We start from the raw sequence: 27,710 nt of genomic DNA, 5'->3' as shown, positions 1-27,710 counted from the left end.
TATAAGACAACAAGTGTCTGGCGCAGTTGTTGGATAGTTTACTGCTGCTATAACAGCAGGTTATCTAGATTTTAGTGAGATTGAACGTGGCGTTATAGTCGGCGCACGAGCGATGGGATACAGCATCTCTGAGGTAGCGATGATCTGGGGAATTTCCCGTACGACTATTTCACGGGTGTACCACAAATATCAGGACTCCGGTAAAACATAAAATCTCCGACTTCGCTGTGGTTAGAAAAAGAACCTGCAAGAACGGGACCATCGGCCACAGAAGAGAATCGTTCAACGTGACAGAAGTGCAACCCTTCCGCAGATTGCAGCAGATTTCAGTGCTGGGCCATCACCAAGTGTCAGCGAGCGAACCATTCAACGAAACATCAACGATATGGGCTTTCGGAGCCGAAGGCCCACTCGTGTAACCTTGATGAGTGCACGACACAACGCCTCACGCCTCGCCTGGACCCGTCAACACCGACATTGGACTGTTGATGACTGGAAACATGTTGCGTGGTCAGATGAGTCCCCTTCTAAATTGTTTCGAGCGGATGGAGACAACCTCACGAATCTATGGATCCTTCATCTCAGCAGCGAACTGTTCAAGCTGGTGTAGGTTCTGTGACGGCGTGGGGCGTGTGCAGTTGGAGCGATATGGGACCCTTGATACGTCTAGATACGACTCTTGACAGGTGACATGTACATAAGCAACCTGTCTGATCAAATGGTTCAAATGGCTCTGAACACTATGCGACTTAACTTCTGAGGTCATCAGTCGACTAGAACTTAGAACTAATTAAACCTAACTAACCTAAGGACATCACACACATCCATGTTCGAGGCAGGATTCGAACCTGCGACCGTAGCGGTTTCTCGGTTCCAGACTGTAGCGCCTAGAACCGCACGGCCACTCCGGCCGGCGCTTAATGTAATCTACCGAAATTTAAAATGGCCATTGTGTAGGTAATGTGGAAGCATACATACGATGGCATTGTGGAAACGTTTCCACAATACCAACATTAAATACATTACTTCTAATACGTTTTGAGTCTGTTTCTAGATGCCACGAAAGCTAACTGATCGGAAACCAAGAGCTATTGTGAAGAAGTGGGATGCTGAAAACATGATTACGGCTATAATAGCCTTAAGGGAAAAGCAGATGGGGTCAAGAAGAGCAGTCAAAGCTTTCAGTGTACCTCAGACGACACTTCAAAGGTTTGTGCATAGTGATATGTCACCTGAAGAATGTGTTTCTTTGAGACTAGGACGTAAGTCTGTACTACCTGATGCTATTGAGGAACAGTTGGTACAGTATATCATTGAAATGGATAAAGCAGAAGGTCAACATCGTTGTCAAATACATCAAATACGTGTGTGTCTCCACAAGATATCACGCCAGTCCCTCCTCTAAAGAGGACGGTTTCCAACAGAGGTCGTAAGCCAGGTTCATCAGCTGTTTTGACATCTTCGCCTTATAAAACACGCCTTGAAGACTCCTTAATGAAGGTTGAACAGAAGCTTCCTAAGGCACCTGCCAAAAGCAAGAAAAAACGTGAAGCTCCTCCTGGAAAACCGTGCAAAATACGGCTTAAGTTATCTGAGGATTGAGACGAAGAGCCCAATGCACCAACTGTCTCTTCAGGCGAATCACATTTGGATCTCGCAGTTGGGGAAGAAAAACCTACTGAAGAAGATGCAATTTGTATTTTTTGTGGAGGCGCATTTTGCAAAGACATTAGGGGAGAATTGTGGATTAAGTGTGTAGTGTGTGAGGAGTGGGGTCACTCTATGTGTGCCGGAAATGAAGGAGATTTTTACATATGCGATTTTTGCGAGTGAACTTCGCTTATGAAGCATTTTTATAATACAGTTGCGTTTAAAAATATTTTGTGTAATTTAAATTTAATATAAAATAAAATAGTTTCTAAAATTTTCAATAGTTTTCGTTTGAAGTAGTCAGTTTCCCACAATTTTGTGGCGTTGCCACATTACCCGCACTTCTTGAAAAATTAATAAGTTGTTGTGCAAGCTGAAAATGTTTTTTAATTTTTAACATATTTAGTTTTTGTGTTTCACAATATTACATTCATTGCTAAAATATTATGAATTAGCTTAGGCTAATTTTTGAAGCTGAAAGAGAAGTAAACATTTCTTTTGTACAACAAAAACAAACTGGGTTTCCACATTTACACCCCTACCTCTATCTATATTCGTCTGTTTGACTTCTGTGATTATTCTTTTAAGAGATGCCCATTCCTATTGAACTAAACTGCCAAATTTGGTATTACCTACTGTATCTGCATCTTCCCATGATGATTTTTCCTTACTGTTCTCTTAAACGAACTTCTGCCTACTCTTCATCAGTACTAAATTATGATCTGGGTCTATGTATGGAATACCTTATTTCGAAGTACATCTGGTATCTTCTAATGTTTCCTGGCCTTTTCCAAGTATTTCTCTTGTGATTTGTAAACACACTCATTCGAGTTGATGCTAACGAACTTCTCTTTCTCCGTGACAACGCAATGTCTCACACCAGACTGCGCACCCGAGAGGGGTTCACAAGAACTTCGTTGGGCTGTTCTTCCCCATCCATCCTACAGCCAGGATCTCGCACCTTCCGACTTCCATCTGTTTGGCAGAATGAAGGATGCACTTAACGGGAAGCAGAACGTGGGTGATAGGTTGGTTGTTGCTGCAGTAAGACGTTGGCTCGGACGTCGACGAACTGAGCGTTACCACGCGGGCGTGCAAGCCCTCCCAGCAAGGTGGCGTAAGGCAGTCGCATTGAACGGAGATTATAATGAAAATTAATAAGATTTGTAGCCGAAACAGTGGGGAATAATATCCTTCAGTAGCGCTACAGCCCTTGGTGAGCCTTGGCTTCTTCAACAATCTTCCTCCACACTTCTTGGTTATTTGCTGCTCTTTTCCACCCCCGGACTCCCATATTGTTGATATCCATTATTACCTAGTCGATCCATCTTCTTCTATGTCTCCCTTTTCGCCTAACTGAATGGATCATACCTTTCATCATTTTCTTTGGAATTCTATCCTCTGCTATTCTCTCCAAGTGTCCTACCCATCGTATTCGCTGTGATTTCACAAATTTTACTATGTCCCTGCCTTGTATTAACTCTTGTAATTCTCTAGCCTTCTTCCTTCCTTATTGGCCCATAGATTTTGCGTAGTATTTTCCGCTCAATGCTTCTTAGTGCATTTTTATCATGTTCTGTCAACGTCCAATCCTCTGAGCCGTCTGTGATAACTGGGCGGACTAGGGAATTATATATTAGCAGTTTAGTTTTTCTTGTAACAAGGCTATTTTTGAAAAGCTGTATAAGCTCTGTTTCCTGCTTGTATTCTTTCCCTTATAGCCTTTCCAATACTGTTGTCATTTGTTATTAGGGCTCCCAAGTAGTTAAAAGTGGACACTCCATTGAATCATTTCCCGTTGATGTTTAGGTTTTTAGGGGTTCTTCTGGCGTCAGATTGTGACGTTACCATATATTTTGTTTTGTTTTCATTTACTATGAGGCCAATTTTTAAGGCTTCTGTTTCCATTGTCTGGTATGTTTCTAGGAGTGTATTGATGTTTCTTCCTACTATAGCAATGTCATCAACGTATGTACTTATCTGGCAAGTTTTCATAAATATGGTGCCTCTTTTGTTGATTTTATTTACTACACTATGCAGGGCTATATTGAATAGGGCAGTGGAGAGACTATCCCCTTGCTTCACACCTTTATTAAAGCCAAAGCTTGCACTTGTTCTGCTAAGGACCTTTACTTTTGCTCTTGTCTCTGTCATTGTCATCCTGATTAGTCTTATTAATTTAGCACATATACCAACTTCTTTCAGTACTCTGTATAGTTCTTGCCGATTTATGCTGTCAAAGGCATGTTTGAAATCGATGAATAGGAAATGCAGATCTATATCATATTCATAGAACTTTTCCATCATTTATCTTATCACAAATATTTGATCACTTGTTCCTCTGCCTGGTCGAAAGCTACACTGATATTCCCCTAGAATGCCTTCTGCACACTTGTGTATCCTTTCGTTTAATATACTTGTGAAGATCTTATAAGCTGTACTTAGGAGTGTTACGCCTCTATAGTTTTCACATGCTGTTCTGTCCCCTTTCTTATAAATGGGGACTATTATTCCAATTTTCCAATTATCTGGCATAGTTTCTGTTTCCCATATATCTGACATTAATGTGTGCAGTTCCTTTATTACAGCCTCACCACCAGTTTTTATTAATTCAGCAATTATGCTGTCTTCCCCAGGGGCTCGATTGTTTTTTGACTTGTGCACAGCCTGGGAGACCTCTTGTAGTGTTGGCTTTCTTGCCTCATTGGTTTCATTGTCTACTTCCAGCTCCACTCTTCCCTCCTGTGAGGCTGTCTCTGCATCTTCTAGGCTGGTGCTTAGTGTATCTTTGAAATACTCTGCCCATCTTCTCACTATCTGTTCTTCCTCCCTTATCATTTTCTCATCTTTACTGGAGCAGGCCATTGTTTTTGGTAGGAATCTATTCTTCATTTTGCCTATGGCATGATAGAACTTTCTTATTTTACTCTGTTCCTTTAGTTCTTCTAGTTCTTGAAATTTCTTCTTATTTCAATCTCTTTCCTTTCTCTTGCACAGTCTGTTAGCTCTTCTCCTTAATTCTCTATATTGTTCCACATTGTTTCTGGTATCTCTCTGTAGCACTTTTGATCTTGCCCTGTTCTTTTCCTCTATTGCTGACCTGCAATTTTCATCAAACCATTCCTGGGTTCTTCTGTTCCTTCTTATGCCTATTACTTCCTCTGCAGCATCCTTAATGGCTTTTTCAAACCTGTTCCACCTTTCATCTACTCCTACTGTGGTCTCTTCATTGCTCAACTTTCTGCTTAGTGTTACCTGGTATTTTTTTACTTCATCAGGGATGTTCACTTTGTCTGTATTCCATTTCATCATCTACTGCTATGCAGTACCTAAATATGACCTGATGCTAGTAATAGGAGATTTTAATGCAAAAATAGGGAGGAATGAACATCCACATGGAGTTTCTGGAAAATATTCACTACATGAAGAAAACAATGAGAACGGAGACTTACTATGCCAATTCGCAGCAAGGAGTAATATGATTATTAAAAGTACCTGCTTTCCACACAAAAGGATCCGTCTGGGTACTTGGAAGTCTGCAGCCAATGGAGTAGTCAATCAGATTGACCATATTTTAGTGATTGCACGCCACTCCATGTCAGCTACGGCTGTACGGAGCTGCAGAGGACTAAACTGTGATTCAGACCACTTTGTGATAAAATCAGTCTTGAGAGAGAAACTGTCACTTACAAATGGGGAATAAAATGGTGTACTGGAATTCTGAGTAAAACAAAACTGCTTTCAGAAAAAAAATGTGTCGCATTACTTGTTGAACGTACCTTGTATTTACTGCCTGTGATGTTGGTCTTACCTCCCCAAAACAGCCAATTTTCTCTTCGAAAAATAAAAATTACGCTTCGTTTGCAATACGTTACGCATCGAGATTTTCTGCTAAACATTTATCTCACTTGTTGAAAATGAATAAACGCCCGTGGCCTATGTTAGACTGCAAAAAAGATTTAACACAAATATAAAATGAAGTCTCACTGGTTATTTTGCGACTGCCCTTAATTACTGTTTCCAGTTCTCAAAAATGGGAAATGAGTCCCACTTCCGTCACTGACCCTAATCAGCCTACCCTCTCACTAACCTACAAACGTTAATAAACTCTTCACTCTGTGAAAATCTGATGATTCTCTGGGAGTAGAAAAGCGCTTTCTTATGTCCCTGATTAGAAATCATTAGAGACGGGACACCTACGACCACTGACCAATTCAGATAAGAAAGTATGATTCTCAATGGCTGTAAAAAGGATCTCTGTCAACCTAAAAGCGCATTTCACTATCGTTATATTTAAAACAATAAAGCCTCCACAGCTTAAGTTTCCGTCCACATTCATGCCGGAGTATTCCTAGGCAATCTTCATTATTCGTACTAGCTTTCATTTGTAGTCTCAGCCTCAGTGGCCTGCCGATGTAGGCTCTGTGCACTCTCGGCGTATTCGATTTCAATTTCGCAAAGGTCTTTAACACATCATAAAATAATAAATAGGATCACATGTCATTGAAGAACGTCTTACGTACCAAATTAAAGTTCATCAATCTTCTGGTGCTACACAGATATTATCCTTTGGTTTTATGCTAGCTGTGACGTACAACTATTTCTTTTTATTAGTACATCGGAGAAGTTTTCGTACGAAACGAAATTTCTTCTGGAGGAAACGATATGTCAAGAAGCTGACAAAACGGCAGGTGCCTAACTAACTCATTATGCAACGTGCAACATACCGCATTGTTTTCTCGCTTTGATCTGAGAATGGTTCACCAATAGCTTCTCTCGACTGACAGATGCTGCGTCAGATACATGAGTCAAGTCAACAACAAATATGAAGATCTAGGTTGTAAACAATGGTAAGAGGCAAGTGGGTTGTTTTGACAAGTTGCACAGTAATGTTTCGTTAAAATCTCATACATAAGATGTTTCAAGTACATCCACTGTGATTTTATTATTCAGATAAGTCACTGTTTTCAGATATTTCTACAGAGCGACATGTTTTTAAAATCGTAAATTCTATCAAAAATATCATTCTTAAAAGTACATCAATAGGTACTTAACATTAGCTACTTGCAAACTGAGGGCTCGTAAGATGGTTCAGCATTGACTTGCCACTGGCTGCTGCCTGAGCGAGTAACGAAACATTATTGAGTAACCTCTCAAAAACAACAAATTTGTCGGAATTGCTTCATTTGCTAATGTTAAGATTTGCAATACAAATTTTGGCAATACTAAAGTCTAGCAACATCAAAACTTTATCTATGATACATAACAAGTACAGAAACATAAACAATGTTAAGGTTGGTCCTTACGTGATTAGCAAGAACCTTCGAAGTGCCTTTGCTGCAGGGAAATATTCAGTATCTTTATCTGCATCTTAGTTATCAACATCATCCTTGGGTTTGTGCAAATCAGCCCTGAAAGCATTTTCCTGTCATGTATCCTGCACATGTTCCTACTACTGGCAGCCAGGTTTTTGGCACTTACCACTGTTAATATGCACACATCCTGGCGAAGTTGCCGTTAGTGAGTATCTGAAGTTAGAGATAGAACTGCAGTTTCTCGGTTTATTGTGGAACATCACATAGCATGTTTTACATTCAATAAGTCTGTTTCTCATCGACTATCCCTTATTACTGTCTACAGCTGAGGTCTTCATTTGAAAGTGTTCGACTGTAAAGTCTTGTTTAATATTTGTATTGTTAAAGATGACCGCGAAACCAGAGGAAACAGAGGCATGAAACAAAACAACGATGCATATCGTTCTTTTCATGAGAAGCACTTGAAAGACCATCAAAGTTCATGTTCCACATGAAGGAACAACCACAGACGACAGTTACTTAGCCCATAATTTCATGAAATGTTTCAAAAAGACTTAGAATTAAACCGGCAAACATGATGCTTGATCTTGCAGTCAAGAAGTATACGATACCACACCTTCCCCTTTCTGCAAATTTATGACTTAACTGTTCACAACCGTCAAAAAAATTGTTATCTAAAAGTTATGAGGGGAAATACACCAAAGGAAGGACGTCTAAGCAAGAAGAACATTTCACAGTATACTAAGACGTGGGAAAAATGAGAGACTTGACAAAATAGTATTTACAAGTGTGATCCTTTGAGGGAAAATATGAGTGGTATGTGATGACGTATTAAAATTATGTAGTGAGAATAGCGAGCATGATGTGGATGCCGCTGATGAAATAGTATTTCCTTCCAAACGCCTAATTTCACAATAAATAGTCTACATCGGAAAGCTGCTAATAGGTATACACGACTTTCAGGTACCTTCCTCTGGTCTTCATTGGGTTACCCTAATGCAATAAATGACCAATTGGTTTCATTTTGCACAAAGAAAATGTGCCCATTCTTAAATAACACTACACTGAAAAGGATCACTGAAGCCACGTATTACAGCTTGCACAATGCATACCACTATAAAAGATCAACAAATAACAAAGAAATTCATGAAATATACGAAACTTGTTTTGTAAAAATATCAATTGAATCATGGTGGTAACGAGTTCTATCTATTATTTTGATAAGTAATCGAGACCCTATTAGCATATAAACAAATATACAAGTCTCATGGATGTAATTATCTTTGCTGATGTTTAGTCCAGACTTTTAGGTTCAGAGCTTCAATTGATATTAAGTGGTGACATCATTTGAATAACAAAGAAATACTTTAATAAATGTTTTTTTATTCTGTTACTTTCCAACAAAAATAAAAAAAGAAAAATACATATTCCCAAATCACACGAATCTGACTGCCACACGTGTTGCCACCATAGAATTATCTCAAGTGACATGAAGCATGTGTCAACCTTCGCTGTTGCTGTTTCTTTTGAGAAGGTGTCTTGTGACATCATTATTTTTACTTCAAAGAAGCCAGTCCACATGATTACTACAAGTGACTTAGTTCAAATTATTCAGTATATAAGGGTAAATTGGTCTCAAGGGCAATTTGACACAATATTCTGTTCGTCATAATTAAAATGGGGGTACCTGACAGATTGCTAGTTATGGTCACATGCCAATCACTTTTGTTGTATGTTGCTTGAACCGGGTTGATAAGAGTATAAATGGGCTAAAAACAACAAATATACGAAAACATAAGTTAAAAATGTTATTATGTATATCAAACAATTTAATATGAGATGGAAATCACAAATTGGGTGATTATAACACGGGATTTTAGATGGAACTGGTATCTCCATAGAGGTAATGACCAATCTCCTGTATTGAGTGAGATACCTCAATTGTCTCAAAAGTTTTGTATAAAAGGAGTCAAATAATGGTCCAGAAGTGTTCAGTGGTGGGATTCGTTCATGGAAGCTGTTATCTGTGAAACGTTTCATGCCACTCTGAATGACATGAGGTTCTTACATTCAATTAATGTTAGTAATATTAAGCATAATTTCTAAAAAGAAAATCAAAAGCGATAACTTGAATCACATGATAAGAACTGAAAGGGTGATTATAAGTTAAGAAATCATGTAAGAAATATGCATAACTCCAAGCAAAGTTATGTTGTGACAGAAACTATTTTCTATGTTACATCAAAACTAAATTTTCTTGTGTGGAATTGGTGTTATGATGAACAAAGAGCTTCCCATTGAAGCAATCGATTAGATGTAAATCGAATACTTGCAGTTAGTTGATAAAATGAGCAAAAACTTAAACACGTTTGTATCACGCTATGTTTCAAAAACAAAGAGGGAATTGGTAATTTACTATAAATATTGAAAGCTTAGCTATCAAAACATTGTAATTATTATTAGCCTGGTGAAAGATGCACGGAAATGTGTAAAGCTCTATCTCTGACAATCGTTACCTATACTTTTCATCTAAAAATCGCAAGGCAATCTTGTGAAACTTTATTATCGTTATCATAAAACTTGATATGTAGCCTGTGAAGACATCGATGGTAGCGACCTATATAAGAGGTTTTTTTCCGTTTTCTTTCTTGCTCTCTTTCTTTCTTCGTTGTTGTACATGGATTTCTGGTGATATAGCATAGTGTTTATTTTGTTGTATAATCTAATGAATAACTTTTGTTGAAAATAATAATATACAACCGATATTGTTACCTTTGGACATCAGTAATTAGGTTTTCTTACTTATTGAATATGTAAAATATATGGATTCCTCATTTATCATTTATTACTTTAATGTTGATTGGAATGACTTTGTAAAGTCAGTCCAGTCGAAATTGCACAAGCAGAGCGAAGGCGATCAGAATATCGATTCTGAGGGTCGAACAGTGTGAGCAGAGCATGTGTTGCAGTGTTACCGTTCTAGCGACAAAATCGCTAGAACTAGCGGATTTTATGAACTTTTAGCGGGCAAAATTGTGGCTTTAGCGGAAAAAATTTTAGCGACTTCTAGCGACTTTTTAGGCAGTCTTGACTAAGTTACCTTTTAAATCTTTTGCATATGAGTCGGTCTTAAAACTCAGTCACTTTTGGCTGTGGACCACCGCTACATCCTCAGTGTTGTGCTAACTTTCTCTTCCTAATAAATAGCAACATTCCTTTACTTTCCTAATTCCCCTTGTGTGGGGGGGGGAATAAAAGATTACTCTATGGAGAAAAACTCAACGCATGCATATTGTACCCCAAAATACTTTTACAACCACCAGTATCCACTAGAGACTTTAATTAACTCTTTGTTTATACTCGCATAATGTAGCCAATTGCAATTCAAAATGCTATCATGAACTTTCTTACGACCTGCTAATTTTAACAATTTTCTTGGAAACTAATACACGGCTATCTTAATTATGTACAAAAAGATCCACATATTTCCTTAATCTAGTATAAAAATGCACAGCTGTGTTTACGCTTCTTTTTTAATGAAACTGAAGTATGAAACCAAATACTAGTATATTAATAGGTACAGATTGGAAAAGTTGACAGCTGACAAGCTTATTTGTATCCGAGAAACGGTCAGCCATTTACACAGTAATAACATAATGAAAAGATGATAAAGGGATTTTTGCCAGTCTCGTTAAGTGTCAAAGTTTTGATGCCAAACGAGTGAATAGAAAATGTAAATATAAGTGTAAGTACGTTAAAATGGGCATTTTTTAAAATTCCTATAACAATTATTCACATTCCTCACAGCATTCTTTGGAAATCGAAAAAGTGATAGTTTTGAAAGCTGCTGCAATTTATAGTGCCATAATAAGTCCGAAATACGGCCGCATTTTTGTTTTGAATGTGCTTTTGCACTTCATTTACAAAACGCACAATCGTTTCGCAGCGTTTATACAGAACAGCCGCTTGGCGGCACTGCAGTAGCGAACCTCCAGAAAAACTGTAGGAGCTTCGTGACTCAACAATGAGTGAGAACAAGAATACTGTATTGGAACTGGATTGTTTGGAATGTCATATTCATTTTAATTGTATCGATGTGTTGCGGAGTCGTTAGTTCTTGCAGTATCGGTTTTGATTGTGTAACGATAGTAGTTGTATGGAATTAACACAGTTATGAAAAAAAAATCATGGAAGTGCCGCCTAAAAGAAAGGTCTACAGCCAGAGTTATAGAAAAGAATGGGAAAACTGCATGGAGTTCAAACATTGGTTGAAGCCTGTGCCAGGTAACGCAACTGAAGCCCATTGTAGCTATTGGCAGTCCGAAATATATGCAAAAATTAACGATTTGAAAAAGCATTTGGAAACGAAAAAACATAGAGCAAAATATGAACTAATTTCTCAAAATAAGCAACTGACATTTTCTGCAGTACCAGTGAAAACATGTAATTCATGTGCAAGAGCTGAGTGTACTTTAGCGTTGTACAATGCTGAACATAGCTCAATTTCCAACATTGATCACTTGACTGACGTGTGTAAAAAATGCTTTAAGGATTCGAAATCAACAAACGACATGAAATTACATAGAACCAAATTTACGGAGCTAATAAATTATATTCTAGCACCTCATTTCAAAAAGGAACTTTTAAGTGACATAGGTGACCAAAAACATAGTTTATTATTAGATCAATCAACAGATGTAAGCATCAGGAAATATCTCGGGATCGTCGTAAGATATTTCAGTTTATATTAAAAAAATAGTGTCTGCGTTTTTAGCTTTGCAGCCCCTAGAGAGATCTGATGCCGTTGGAATGGTATCGGCACTTTTACAGTGTTTAAAAGCTCAGGGCCTCAAACTACAAAATTTAATTGCAATAGGAACCGATAATGGAGCTGTTATGACTGGTTCCAGCCACAGCGTGTATACAATTCTGAAAACGCAACACAATCTTCCACATCTCATTTTGGTACCTTGTGTATGTCACTCATTACAGTTGGCAGTAACGCACGCATCAGAAATCACTTTGCCACGAAACATAAAGTTTCTGGTCCGTGGAACCTACACCTCGTTCTCACACTCGTCAAAGCGCCCAATTGAGTATAAAAATATTTTTCAGCTAATTAATTGCGGTGATGCACCGTTAAAAATACTGAAAGCGTGTGACACACGATGGCTATCTATAGAACCGGCTATAACAAGAATTTTATCCCAGTGGGATGAATTACAATTGCATTTTAAGACTACTAAAGATCGATGTTACACAGCGGAGATACTTAATAATATGTACTCAGATGAACAGAATCGACTCTATATGTACTTTTTGAAAACAATTCTTGGTGAGGTGCAACAGACAATCAAAATCTTTGAGAGTGAAAAAGCAAACCCCGTAAAACTGTTAAGTTGTTTGATGGCTTTGCCAAAGAATTCTGTTGCCGACGGCAGCAACAACCGACCAAGACTACATAGATCTCAGAATAAGAGATCACCTTAATCCCGTCCCATACCTCAGATATCTTTTTGAGTCACATGTGCAGAAGCTTCCAGTAAATCATAATGTTAGTATTGCAGGAATAAAAAAAAACGGTGTATTGACTTTAACGTAAAGTTAGGAGAAGAAATCCAAAAAAGACTTCCAGCCAACTACAAAGCTTTAGAAAAAATGACACTCTTGAGTGAGGAAGAAACTCTGAAACAATCAGAAGACACGCCATTAACTAATCTTGTAATAGAACTGGGATACCCTGACGAAAAAATTGACAAAGTCTTGCAGCAGTGGCAAACTATTCACTTCGTTGATTGGAATCCGCTAAACGGGGACACTATTAGCTTTTGGGCTAAAGTAGCCGAATATAAAAATGCGATTGGAATAAACACTTTTAAGGATTTAAGTGATTTCGTTATTGCTGTTCTATCTTTACCACATTCAAACGCCGAAGTAGAAAGGGTGTTTAGCTCCATGAATATTGTGAAAAATAAGCTTCGGAACAGACTTTCTGAGCAAACTGTAAATTCTCTTCTTCTCATCAGAAACCAACTCAAGATTAAAAACGTGAGTTGCTCGATTTATAATCTCCCATAAGATGTTATTAACCAAGTCGGCAAAGGAAGACCAAGAGAAACTGGAGAGGCTTCAACGTCTTCTCCAGTTAACGCAATTGATGATCCTGGAGACATGATTTTGAAATGTAGGTAAAAGCATTCAGCTAATGATTATATTTTCTTTCGTGAAAGTGCAGTGTAATATATAAATCGTGACATGTTGCATCAAAAGTCTAATCGAAGTTACTCATCATTGCGAACAACTTCTGCTATGAGACCAGCCGTGAAATCGCAAAAAATTAGCTATTTCATATATTTTTTAGTGGCATTGACCTTTTTATGTGAAACTACCGATTTTTTCCGCGATTTCAGGGTTTGTCTCATAATAAAAGTTGGAGTTATGAGCAGCTACATTATTTGGGCTTTCAATGTAACACGTTTAAAATGTCACATTGTATGTATTTTATTTTATTAATGATCTCATGTATATGGTTACAACTACAGAATTTTAATAGCTAAAAGCGTAGTTTTCATTTTGTTTTTTGCAGATCGGAAGCTTGAGACACGAATAATTTCGACTGAGTGGAACATTTAATGGCTTCATTTACAAATTTTTTTTCGGATTTTTCTAACTGTGCATATGTTAGAATAATTTTGTTGTTGAAAATAATAAAGTTTCAGTACCATTTATCAATAAATTAATGTGATTTGTATTGTTCGTGCTAAGTGTAAGTAGGCTGTTTATGTTTTCTTTATGTAAGTAGGCTGTTTATGTTTTCTTTATGTAAGTAGGCTGTTTATATTTTCTTATTGGCAACGTTACGTAGCGCTCTGTATGAAAATCACTGGCTGTGCTGTGTGCAATCTGTGGCTAGTTTGCATTGTTGTCTGCCATATGTAAGTAGGCTGTTTATATTTTCTTATTGGCAACGTTACGTAGCGCTCTATATGAAAATCACTGGCTGTGCTGTGTGCAGCCTGCGGCTAGTTTGCATTGTTGTCTGCCATTGTAGTGTTGGGCAGCGGCAGCTGGATGTGAACAGCGCGTAGCGTTGTGCAGTTAGAGGTGAGCCGCCAGCAGTGGTGGATGTGGGGAGAGAGATGGCGGAGTTTTGTAATTTGTCATGAACTGCTATATATATATTATGACTATTAAGGTAAATACATTGTTTGTTCTCTATTAATATCTTTCATTTACTAACTATCCCTATCAGTAGTTAGTGCCTTCCGTAGTTTGAATCTTTTATTTAGCTGGCAGTAGTGGCGCTCGCTGTATTACAGTAGTTCGAGTAATGAAGATTTTTGTGAGGTAAGTGATTTGTGAAAGGTATAGGTTAATGTTACTCAGGGCCATTCTTTTGCAGGGATCTTTGATAGTCAGATTGCGTTGCGCTAAAAATATTGTGTGGCAGTTTAAGCACAGTCTCGTATACAATTCTTCTAAGGGGACGTTACATATGTCGACCCTTAGCCGAGGATACTTCACTGGAATCTTCTGATTTTTTCTTGTAGTTTGTGTTGTTTATTGCTATTGCGTAATTGTAGAGAGAATCTCCTTTGTAGTTGCAGTCTTTCATTGTTGTACAGTAAAACAGTTGTGGCATGCATGTAGATTTGCACCAAGTATTTCGTAGCTGCAATTAAGTAGATATTATTTTCAGTGCTATGTTAATGTGTTCTCTTATTTTTGCTCTTCAAATTGTGTTTTTCTGTGTTGTCGTGTGAAATATTGTGACAATAATGGCGTGTGAAAAACGTAACACTAGGCTCCAAAGTAAACTGAGAAATGACAGTGCAGACGAAAGCAGTGTGTTAACGCCACCATGTAATGAATTAACTAATGTTCAACATAGTAATTTGGTAATTGTGCATAGGGAAATGGAGCGGGTGGCAAACAATGGCGTAGGCAGTGAAACAATTAGTGAACAGGGAAGCATTATCGATCGATCGCTCGGCAACAGCTCGCCTCAGGAATCCGAAATGATAGGACACAATTTTACAAATACTGTAGATTCAGGTTTTGCGTCCTCACCGTTTTCTCAAATAAGTCAAGACACATTTTCTGCTTGTCAAAATGTGAATGTTGCTGGTGCAAATGCACTGCCGAAAAGCGTAGAGGAACAGATTCCAGACACTAATGCATTGTTATTACAATTAATGCAACAAATGGGACAAAATCTTCAAAAGTTAGACACAATGGAACAAAATCAGAGACAAACAAAGCAAAAGTTAGACACAATGGAACAAAATCTTCAAAAGTTAGACACAATGGAACAAAATCTTCAAAAGTTAGACACCACACTTGAACAAACACGTGAAGATTTAACCACTGAGTTACATAACATCGAATCGAAGTGTCAAAAGGTCTGTAATGACGTAAAAACACAAATTTGTGAGCATTTCCAACCTATTTTTTCGCGTCATGAAAATGCATTACAGAATCACGAAGCAGCCATAAAAGAACTGCAAACCATAGTTCATGAAAATCATGAGACCTTGCAAGCTAAAATTGACTCAGTTGCATCTACCGATTCAGTTACGCAACTTGCAAAAACTCAGGAAAACTTAAAGGACACAGTAGATACCCTGAAAATTGGTTCAGAAAGACACATGGAGGAAATAAGCACACTATCGGAGAAAGTAGCCGAACTTTCGGATCAGGTCACTAACTTATCTACAAAGGTAGATGATGATCTGAATGACACAAGACCCGTAGCATTCACTGACACAGAAGAGTATGAACAAATAAGAAAATTCAAACAAAATCAAAATCAAATCAATACACAGTACAAAAGAGAAATCCGGGAAGTACAAGATCAGTTGACGCAGGTAATACAAGAATTACATATTTCAGAGGACACTCGCGCTCCAATATGAGAAGAGGAACTTAGAAATACGGAAAAGCCACAAAATAATAACACAGGGCATTTCGGTAATTATGAAAGGAATTGGCAAGGTGCACCGAATTTTGAGATGGAACCGCCGACACGACGTAACAATGACCGATATGCTACTCGCCGACACGATGACTTTGACTATAAGCTGTTCATTACTACACGTAAATTCAAAACATTTAAGAATTCTGCCAACGACATTAATCCACAAGCGTGGCTCCATCAATTCTCTCATTGTTTTCCTCCCAACTGGTCATTAGAACACAGATTAGAATTTATGTGTGGCTACTTGGAGAATGAACCAGCTGTAAGAATGCGATCGGTCATTCACGATTGTCACAGGGAAGGAGAATTTTATCATGCCTTCCTCTCATCATATTGGTCTCAAGCCACACAAGACCGAATAAAACATGGCATCATAATGATGAAACATTTCGAACAATCTGAATTTTCCAGTCTTGTGAAATATTTTGAAGACATGTTGCACAAGAATCAGTACCTGTCAAACCCATACAGCCCCTCAGAACTCATCCGCATTTGCTTAATCAAACTGTCTGAACATTTACGACATATTATTTTAGCAGGACGTTGCAAAGACGACATTGAAGCTTTTCAGGGACTGTTACAAGAACTAGAAATTGACACTGACAATCGCGTAACGCGAAAACAGGAACACAACAACTACAGGTCACATCCGTCGCAATTCCGCGATGAAAGAAATAATAACTGGACACGACAAGGCTATTCTCACAACACAAATCGTGACCAAAACAGACACCACCCATATGACAACCTTTGGCAGAGTAGTAATAATTACAGGGAAAGATCACCTCTCCGCGGTAATGACTATCACAGAGACAATCAGAGAAACAGACAATATGGGAACCAAAACAATTATTATCAAGGGAGAGAGAATAACTTTAGACGCAACGGTCCAGCGTGCAGTTACGATTCAGGGAGAAATTCTCCACCACGTGACCGACAAGAAAGAAACTATGGAATCTACCGACATGACGACAGACGATATGATCGTAACGATAGACCTGAACTGCATCAGAACTGGCGGGATTCTCGTCACGGTGAATTTGTAGAAGTTAGGTCTCCTAATCCCAATAACGACGCGCGCCAACAAAGAAATAGACAATGACTTGCACCGCAGGCTACCGTGTGCGCCAGCTGGCTCAGAGAAAAATAACATAGATGCTAACCTTGAGAAAAATTTTAGCACTCCTCACCGACGTATACCACATGATAATTGCGTTGAAGTTGAAACTCTGCGTACTAGGAAGAGTAAAGGTTTACACCACATTTCACATGTAAAACCATTTATTGACAGATAATCTGCTTTTTAACTTAGTCTTTGCAATTTTCACTTCACGCTACTTGTACAATTTGTCACTCTGAGAAACTGTTAACATGCAACAATGTTTTGAAGTTCAATATCCACTCAAGAACCAAGAGAACTTATTAAAATAGAAATTACGAATGCATTGTTATTGCGAACAGATGACACAATGTTATTGTGTGTGTACATTCTTCCTTGTTAGTTGCACGATTAAGTAACGACTATAAGGCTCACATACATAGAACATTTACCAGTACTGCTAATGAGATTTTAATGCAACATTTTGGTTCACTTGAAAATACATTCTGAATTAAAGTACTTTCTGAGAGATACCACATGACACAGTGGTTAGTTTATGTGACAGCTACACGATTATATCACGACGTTACTAATGTGTGACACAATTTACATTGTTGCTTTTGCGGAGTATCTGTTTTATATCTGCACGGTTTTTCTGAATTCTTCTGGAAAGTAAAACATGTTTTAGTAGTAACTTTTGTGGTACAGCTACAATGAGACAGCCTTTTCTGTAGCACAACAATACGTTACAGCACAGTACTTTCATTATCATGGCAATAAGCGTAATAAGTAATATATCTATACGCAAAGCATTTCACTTTTGTTTATCATGAGGTCAGTACACTGACTTCTGCAGAACTTAGCTTTTGGAGGACGATAACTACGACATTTCCACAGAGATTATCTTACAGCAAGAAGCACATTTAGCGCTACAGGACACGTATTTGAGTGATTAATTTTGTACTTAAAACATTTATTTTTAAAGATTTTTGAATTACAAAGAAAGTTTTCCGTAGTACATTTCATTCCATTGCTGTAATCTGTAACACCTGAGGGTATAATTACAATAATCCTCAGGGGGGTACACGCTTACTTTGTGTACCATGTGTTTGGCAAGCACAAGGAGCCCTAGCTAATATGGTATTTGTTTATACAACTTTACACATCGGTACCATATTTCTCTAATACATAAATTACACAGCTATCTGATCATTTAACTGAGAGATAAACATTTTTTTTACTACATCAGTGACAGATGTTTACGCAATTACACAGCTGGATAACTTCACACTTATGAAATTGTATTTTGTCTGTACTTTGTGAACTGTTCATATTTTTTCAGAACCATTGTGATACTATGAGAGCTTTTAATGATGTCTTTGGTATGAGATCATGATTTTTAAAGTACGTTTGAGGTAGATGACACTACTTTTTCTTTAGGTTTTGAAATTATTGCAGAAATCTACGACGTTTTTGAGATTTGACTGAGGTGTTATGATGTTATTATTATGACGACGATGTGTATTATGCTGTTGAGGTATGTTTATGTCAATAAGATGATGCTACCATATATGAGAAATGTGATTACGTGTTTATATGTATATGAATAATGAATAGAAGTTAGGGACTCTGGCTTGTGAAAAAGGATGTTGGAAACAAAGAATCGTACTTTAAGAGTTATGAAATGTGTGTAAATGCGTGAATGTATCACAATGCTGGCGAAAATTCTTTGGACACTGTTATATTCATAAGATTTTGTTTCTACACATTTGCAACGCAAATTCTTGACCTGTGAAATATTTTTATATGAGACTGTCACTGTAGCGGAAACTGCTGTCGTAAATATTTCCGTAAGAAAGTTGAGTGACCATTTGCACATAATGCGTTTTGGGCGCCCAGCTGAGAGGTAGTCGTCTGACAAAAGAAAGCCATTAGGTAAAAAAAAAGGGAGGCCATTATCCTCGCCATTGACATTCCTTTAGAGAAAACATTGCAAATGCGACACCCTCATTACTTGGAAAGATACTTACATCTGCACACCTGATTATGACAAGCGTCTTTCTACGAGAGTTGAGAGAATTTCTACTAACTTATGAAATGTCACATGACTACTGAATGATATTTTTATGCTTTGGTTTGCGTAATTGCTTATTTCATTTAATATCTGGTTTCCAGCTGTGTTGCAGCATTAGTTTTATAAAATAAACTTAGATGCATTTGCTAATGTGAACACTTTCTGTCAACAGATCTATTAAATAATTATTTTATGATCCACATTCTTCGAAAAAGGAGCTCTTGGAATGGAAAGAACAATAAGAAGGGACTGATAACAATAACTGCATATATAATTTTCTTTTCAAGTACTTGGTAATTTTTTGTAGAATTAGTTTTTGTGGTGCACCACTTTAATTACATAGACATTAAGATGTGAATATACATTTCCCTTGTCTGCATTGTTGTCTTTAGTGTACTATTTTTTCTGCTTGAGCTTTGTCATGCTTAGGTATAAGTTATAGCATTTATTGCTGATGTTTGCCAGGCATAGTGCTACTGAATTTTAATTTGTGTTACTCTTCTAAGCTAGTTTTACTACTAATTTATTTTTCTTGTTTGCTGCACATTGCCTTATATTAGTTGTAATATTGCAATTGCTTTGCCTATTTAAATTTTTGTCATTGGTGTTTGTGTTAATTGTTTTGTGCTGCTGCATTGCCTCGTCCCTTAGTTTAACATCTGAGCTCAGTAGATTTAAGTTAGCTTAAGAAGGGGTAGACTATATAAGAGAATGAGTTGCGATGAATTTGAAGAAATGCACTGAGAGGTTATACGAGAAAAATACAGAAAGCATGCTTGGATAGGATTTTTTTTGGTGGAAGCAAAGGTTGAAATAAGACGAAAGATCTATGGAATGAAGTTTTGGGATGGACTGCAGTACCAAATGTTACACTGAAAACAAACCCTGTCCTTTCCTTTTGTGTTATCCCACTATGTGTTTGTGTACCCTTGTGTATTTGTGTTTTTCCGGTCTTTATGTGTTTAGCTGATGAGAGCTATGTTGTAGAATTTTTCTAATACTGTGTTATTTACCTTGTAAAGATGTTTAGACATTATTTATTCGGTTTTGTTTTAATGCTCATGTGTAAAGTTGATGTTTCACAAGTTATTCTGATCTTTTATGTATGTACTCATGTAATAATTCCTGTAACACTGATGTATATGTTATTTCGATTCTTTTGTAAAGCCTGTACTACAAATGTTATCTATACTGTTATGTTCTTTAATGATGTATTTTGTACCTTTGTCATTGTATTCTATTGTTATAAAATTGTAATTGACAGCAGTTCATCAAATTAAGTAACTTGTAAGTTACATTTCACTGCAGACGTTTCTGTTGGTCATAGTATATGGACAATATGTGAGAAGTAGGGACTGATAGTGTTTCCACATGTGTTAATAATTCAGCAAGGGATAACAGCATTGCTGGTTCTAAGGACAATTCCAAAAACTTTGTGAGTGCACAAGTGGTGGTTATGGACTTGCTATATTATCCGCAAGACTCTTCGATGGTGATTGTGCACCTGCACAGTCAGAGCAGATGGCTGCTGGCCATCTCTACAAGGACTACAGTGGGTCTGCACCTCTGGTGGCCCATCAATACCGTAATCTCTACCAGGACTACAGTGGGTCTACTCTGTGATGACCTAGCAACTAATATTCTTCAAAATGTCGAATGACTCTGCTGTGGGTTTGCTCTGTTGTGGCCCATTACCTGTCAGCATGTCAAGAGTCAGCACTGTCTTTCCGTTGAAAGGACAACACTACTTCTTCAAGACTGCATGGAAATCCACTACTTCTGTGTGCAATTTCTTTTACTAATGAGACTTTGTGAAAAAAAACTGTAATTACTATTATGATTAATGATCAGGACTATCTTTATGGACTGTGAGAAAATTTTAGCTTTTGACCAACATTGTATCAATAAGTGTGTGCATTTGATTTCTTTGTTATTGTAATTACAATTATGAAAAATTTTATCAAATCATTATTGGCCACTGCCCAAAACAATTTGTACAATTTTTTGTGGGGAGCAAGGGGGCTATGTAAGTAGGCTGTTTATGTTTTCTTTATGTAAGTAGGCTGTTTATGTTTTCTTTATGTAAGTAGGCTGTTTATATTTTCTTATTGGCAACGTTACGTAGCGCTCTGTATGAAAATCACTGGCTGTGCTGTGTGCAGTCTGTGGCTAGTTTGCATTGTTGTCTGCATATGTAAGTAGGCTGTTTATATTTTCTTATTGGCGACGTTACGTAGCGCTCTATATGAAAATCACTGGCTGTGCTGTGTGCAGCCTGCGGCTAGTTTGCATTGTTGTCTGCCATTGTAGTGTTGGGCAGCGGCAGCTGGATGTGAACAGCGCGTAGCGTTGTGCAGTTAGAGGTGAGCCGCCAGCAGTGGTGGATGTGGGGAGAGAGATGGCGGAGTTTTGTAATTTGTCATGAACTGCTATATATACATATATTATGACTATTAAGGTAAATACATTGTTTGTTCTCTATTAATATCTTTCATTTGCTAACTATCCCTATCAGTAGTTAGTGCCTTCCGTAGTTTGAATCTTTTATTTAGCTGGCAGTAGTGGCGCTCGCTGTATTGCAGTAGTTCGAGTAATGAAGATTTTTGTGAGGTAAGTGATTTGTGAAAGGTATAGGTTAATGTTACTCAGGGCCATTCTTTTGCAGGGATCTTTGATAGTCAGATTGCGTTGCGCTAAAAATATTGTGTGGCAGTTTAAGCACAGTCTCATATACAATTCTTCTAAGGGGACGTTACATACGTTTGTAAAGTATCGCTGGAATAAAAGCAAAATAGGACCATTAAAAATATGTTGTAGGCGTTGTAGTACATTATTGTCTGGCAATACCCAAGAGCTGAAAATTAATACAATAATGTGTCGTACAGTGATAAAATTCTACTATCACTGCAGGTTTGGACTGGAGAAACTGAAAGTGGTAAGCACCTGTGGCATGATAGACACTGGATGCCACATTTGTGAATGAAACACGGCTGACACATCGAAACACAAAGTATAGAAGAGGAAAGAAAATATGGACACACCAAAGCGTGATATCATGCCTAATAAGGTGCAGGAAACAGCTGACACTGAAAACAGTTTCCAGTCGTCTCGGAATGGATAAATACAGATTCCGTATGGTTTTCAAGGGAATCGTATGCCGCTCTTCGTACAAAATGGTGGTAAGTTCGGGTAATGATGATGACGGTGGATACCGATCACACACACCTTCTCTTCAAAGTAGACCACAGAGGCTCAATAGTACTCCGATCTGGTGACTGTGGTGGCAAAGAGTGAAACGCGTATGTATTCATTACCAGCGATGGCGAGGCATGACAGAATCTGTGACCAGAGAGTTATTTATCGTTGCTAGTCTGCGCTTGACCGCGCGAGTTGACAGTAGTAGCGTGTAGTGAGTCGGCAGGAACAGTAGCACGTAGCGAGTCGGAAGGAACAGTTGTTGTATGTAGCGAGTCGGGAGAGGTAGTAGTCAGTCGACAGTAGTAGCGGGTGGACGATTGTACTGAGCGGGCGTCGGCATACGTCGGCGGCGTGCTCTTCTCGAGACTCTGGTCACGGTTTGGGACAATGTATATTGTTATAGAAGGTAATGAAGCAGCATTGCGCAAATCTAATAATGTATGTTAATTGTAATTAATTTGTTCAAATAATGCCCCAATAATAATTTTTTATAAAGTAACTCTTTTAAAGAAAAACATTCATTTCAATTTAAAGAATATTTCCTATGCATTTCCTCCAAGAATCAAAATTAAATATAAGCCAGCATTGCACGAAGCTGTTTAGAAGAGTGGATAAATAAGAGCAGATATAGAGATGCAGTTTTTTTATTGAGGTAACAATTTTTTTGCTTTTTTTATTCTGAATACAGGGCCGAAGGTCAGCGCTGCTGCCCTTATAAAATTTATCAGGTTTAATTATTTCTGTTCAGATGTTACATTCAGTTCATGATTCATTATTTAATTAATATTATTGTGGGTTTATGATCGATCATCATTCTTTAATTTTGTAGGGAACTTAACATTCTGGCAAATTTTTATCATCATTATTATTTTATATTTCTGCGTGGAGGTTACACTTGGCTCCATTTCCATTTACATTTATTATTGATAGACTTTTTTTGGTGGGAGGTTACACTTGGCGACATCCGGCCAGGATCGTATTTCTTTGTGAATCTTCTGATAAGTAGTCATATATCAGCTCTTATTTACTTAAATATAATTAGGATTTGGCGCAACACATTTACTAATTTTGTCACTTTCTTTCACAGATCATCAGCAATTCGTTGCTCTTTGTTGTATTTGTGTTTGTTGGATTTTGCATTGTGCTTATTTCATTTGTGATTAATTTGTTTGAGAAAAATGCCGCGAAAAACTGTTAATAGTACATCGCGATGTATAGTGAGTGAAATAACCGACTTAAATAACTTGAACGATAGTACTTGTGACACGCAGTGTAATGATGACAATCCTCCATTTGCAGACAATCAGTACGTACCGACCACTAATAATGATTTTGATCCCAGTGATGAACAAACGAATTTAATTGTGTCCTCTGTTAATTTAACGACAATTGATGACGCGGGGCGTTCTGTTGCAATGTGCGCTGCCCAGTTTAACACATCCGGTTTGCAGGATTTACGTGACGAACAGATAAATTTTTCTAATGAAAATGAACAGGATACTCAAAGTAGGACAGTTTTATTTAATTCCGAGGTAGTGACTAACAGTGCGCATCTGATGGGCAAACGTTTTTGGGAATCACAGAATGACCTAATGGTCACACAAAACGTGACAATTGCAGGTACACCATCAAACAGCACAGAGAATAGAAATGCTAATTTTGGCTCGGATCAAATGATGGCATTATTGCTACAAGTTCTTGAATCAAACAAACAAAATAATGAAAAATACAAACAACTTAGTGAAAATCTCAAACAACAACTTAATGAAAATAACGAAAATCTCAAACAACAGCTTAATGAAAGTTCAAACCATTTCAAACAACTTAGCGAAATGATTGATGAAAGTTTCAAACTGACGAACGAAAAACAAGACAACCTTAACGAACAGAACAAACAGGTTAGTGAACAGATTACAGCTGTTACCGTGCAACGTCACGACATGAAAGAACAATCATGTGAAGAAAGTAAGGCTCGTACTAGGAACAGTAATGAAGAAATTACATTTGTTGTACAAGAATTAAGTAGTACACGTGTAGGCACAACAGAATCACTTAAAGATGAAATTAATGCAGTCACTGAACAATGTCCTAAAAACGCAGTACAGATACGCGACGAGTTTAATTTAAAGTCACCAGAAGTTTCACACACACTGAATACGGAAGTCGATAATAAATGTGAACAACAGAACAACCAAATTGACGAACGTAATAAAGTGACAGAAATAAAAATATTTCAGTTGATAACATGTCACAGAATACGCCACGTTGCGAGCATTTGTCACACTCACACAGCCAGTGTAACTTAAGCAATTTACAGAGACTACGCGACTTAAAATCCGAAAAGCTACGCGACTTAAAATCTGAAATGCTACGAAACTTGAAATCCGAAATGACACAGACAAACAGATTCTCACACAAACCTGAACGTGTTCTCAAATTCAGAGACGATAACGATTACGAGAAATTTTTATCCGTAAGAAAATCTAAGGAATTTAATAATGACAGAGCACAGGTACACGTTTTGAACTGGATACGTCGATTTATTTTTGTACTTTCACCAGCTTGGCCTGTAGCGCAGAAGCCGGAATTAGCATGGATACAATTTGCTTTTGGATTTTTACCGCCACTGCCTGTAACGCAAAAGCTAAAATTTATTTGCAGCGCGTAATAGACCTCAGGGGATTCATTACGCTTTAATGAATATGTGCCGTAGCGTGCACAGGGCCCCGAGCTGTAGTAGTGCTGTTTCATCTTTAGTTTTCTGCACTGCTGCCTTCTCTTCTACTATCCTTTATATCTATCAAAACAGCTCTTTTACTATCGCTCTATCTAGTATTAAGAATGAGTAACGAAAAACCGATAAGACAAGTTCCACCGAAAGTGACAGTTCTCTTTAGACACTCCCGGAATGACAACTACCGCCGTAACTTTAATAACAGATAAAATCGTAATCATCAGTATGTGTAAAATTATCAGCAATAGCAAACGCAGTTTGGCAACAATACAGGTTTTTCACCGCAACAGCATGAAAGCCAGCTGGTTAGCATACCTAACCAACACTGCAGTGTGCGTCAACCAAGCTTTAATGTTTCGCCGCGTGCACGTATAGTCCCAGCTCCAACAAATAGTAACGCACGGCTGAAGGAAATAACTACGCACAGAAAACACAATACTTCAATTCCTATCGCAATGCACCGTATAGAAATGACTATCACGACAGACGTAAAAACAATGAGCACAATTATCAACATACGTTTACTAACAGTCGGTCTCACCAACAACAAAATCATCCGCAACAACATATTCTCATGAATGAACCAGACAGTAGGTATCATCCAGAGCGTAATACGTCAGGAAGAAATAACAGAACAGTTCAAATAGTCGAAATGCCTCCTCCCGAAAATAATAACACGTCAGATAGAATTTGACTAGATACAGCACAGGTTGCCTCTTCCAGCAACGCAAGCACTACTTTTGACACACAGAATCTTGTTCACGAAAATGTTATTTGAAACATGCTTTGTTGAATGCACCACTTTTATCGCACCCAGATATTACTAGAAATTTTTCAATTGCCACCGACAGTTCTAACACCGCTTTAGACGTACATATTTTTCAGGAAATTGAAGAAGATGGCTCTACAGTAATTAAAAACATCGCATTTGCAAGTCGCATTCTGTCACCTGCTGAACGAAATTATTCCGTTACAGAACTGGAAACATTATGTGTTGTTTGGGCATTTACGAGATTTCGGCATTTCCTTTATGGAAGACATTCCACCGTTTACACAGACCACAGAGCGATACAATTTTTACTTTCGGCTAAATTTACACACGACAGATTAAGCAGATGGAAACTTTACTTGCAAGAATTTAATTTTACAATTGTTCACATTCCTGGCACACAAAATGTTGTAGCAGACGCACTATCTCGTTCTCTCAGCAACAATCAGCAAGACATCGCAACCAACTTCTGCAAAGCAAATTTCAGCGTCATGTACATTCAACAAGTTGCATTTGAAAATTTCATTTCGTCGTCATTACAAGACATAGCACAAGAGCAGAATAAAGACAACGTGTGGAAAGAGATTAAACACCTCTGGCAAGATAGGAAAAATGTTACGATTAGAAACCATTACACTGTACGCCATGACATTCTGTTTCGCCGCTCTCATCCTGACAGCAACAATTGGTTATTATACATTCCTGACATGCTTGTTAACAAATTAATCTGGTATACTCATTTAAGTTACGCACATCACGGAGCCAGAAAATGTTTTCTTATACTGAGACAGAACTGTTATTTTACCAACATGGAGAAACGTTCAAAAATGGCTCTGAGCACTATGGGACTTAACATCGATGGTCATCAGTCCCCTAGAACTTAGAACTACTTAAACCTAACTAACCTAAGGACAGCACACAACACCCAGCCATCACGAGGCAGAGAAAATCCCTGACCCCGCCGGGAATCGAACCCGGGAACCCGGGCGTGGGAAGCGAGAACGCTACCGCACGACCACGAGATGCGGGCATGGAGAAACGTATACGACGAGTTTTAGCGTCATGTAAAATCTGCCAGAAAGCTAAGTCAGACACAACTTCACATATTCCTCAATTACATCCCATTGTACCTGTTAAATTGAGACATATGGCCGCTGTAGACATTTTTGGTCCGATTCCCAGAACTAATAGAGGTTTTTGCTACATCTTTGTCGCTGTTGAACTCACTTCAAAATTTGTTACCTTCACTCCGTTACGCAAAGCTACTGCTAAAACCGTTTCGAAAGCATTTATAAAACATTTTCTATTTCATGTAGGGCATGTATTGAAAGTAATTTCCGACAATGGATCACAGTTTCGATCTGCTATATGGACACGTATGTTACGAGCTAGAAACATTTCTCCGATCTATATATCCAGGTACCATCCTTCTTCGAACCCTTGTGAACGATTAATGAAAGAAATTGGTAAACTGTGTAGAATATACTGCCATAAAAGACATATTGATTGGGACACACACACACTCTCATTCCAAGATGTAATTAATTCCATACCAAATGAATCCACTATGGTATCTCCGTCTGTTATACTGAAAAATGTTGAACCACCTAACAAAATTAAAGAATCGTAAACTTTCCTACATCTCGTCGACTACGACACCGTGAAATAATTGACATTGCGCTGAACAACATCAAACGTGCCGCAGAGCGCCGGAGAAGACAGCAAAAACAGGTTTGTACACGCCGTGACTTTCACATTGGACAGAAGATATTAGTACGTACACACTATTTATCCAACAGAGCAAAAGGTAGGTGCAGTAAATTTGAACTTCTATACGCAGGTCCATATCGGATTCGCAGCATTCCTCACCCCAATGTTGTACACGTTGAAACTT

Source organism: Schistocerca cancellata, chromosome 2, assembly GCF_023864275.1.
Source record: "Schistocerca cancellata isolate TAMUIC-IGC-003103 chromosome 2, iqSchCanc2.1, whole genome shotgun sequence".
Taxonomy (NCBI): domain Eukaryota; kingdom Metazoa; phylum Arthropoda; class Insecta; order Orthoptera; family Acrididae; genus Schistocerca; species Schistocerca cancellata.
This window is presented reverse-complemented; position numbering follows the sequence as displayed.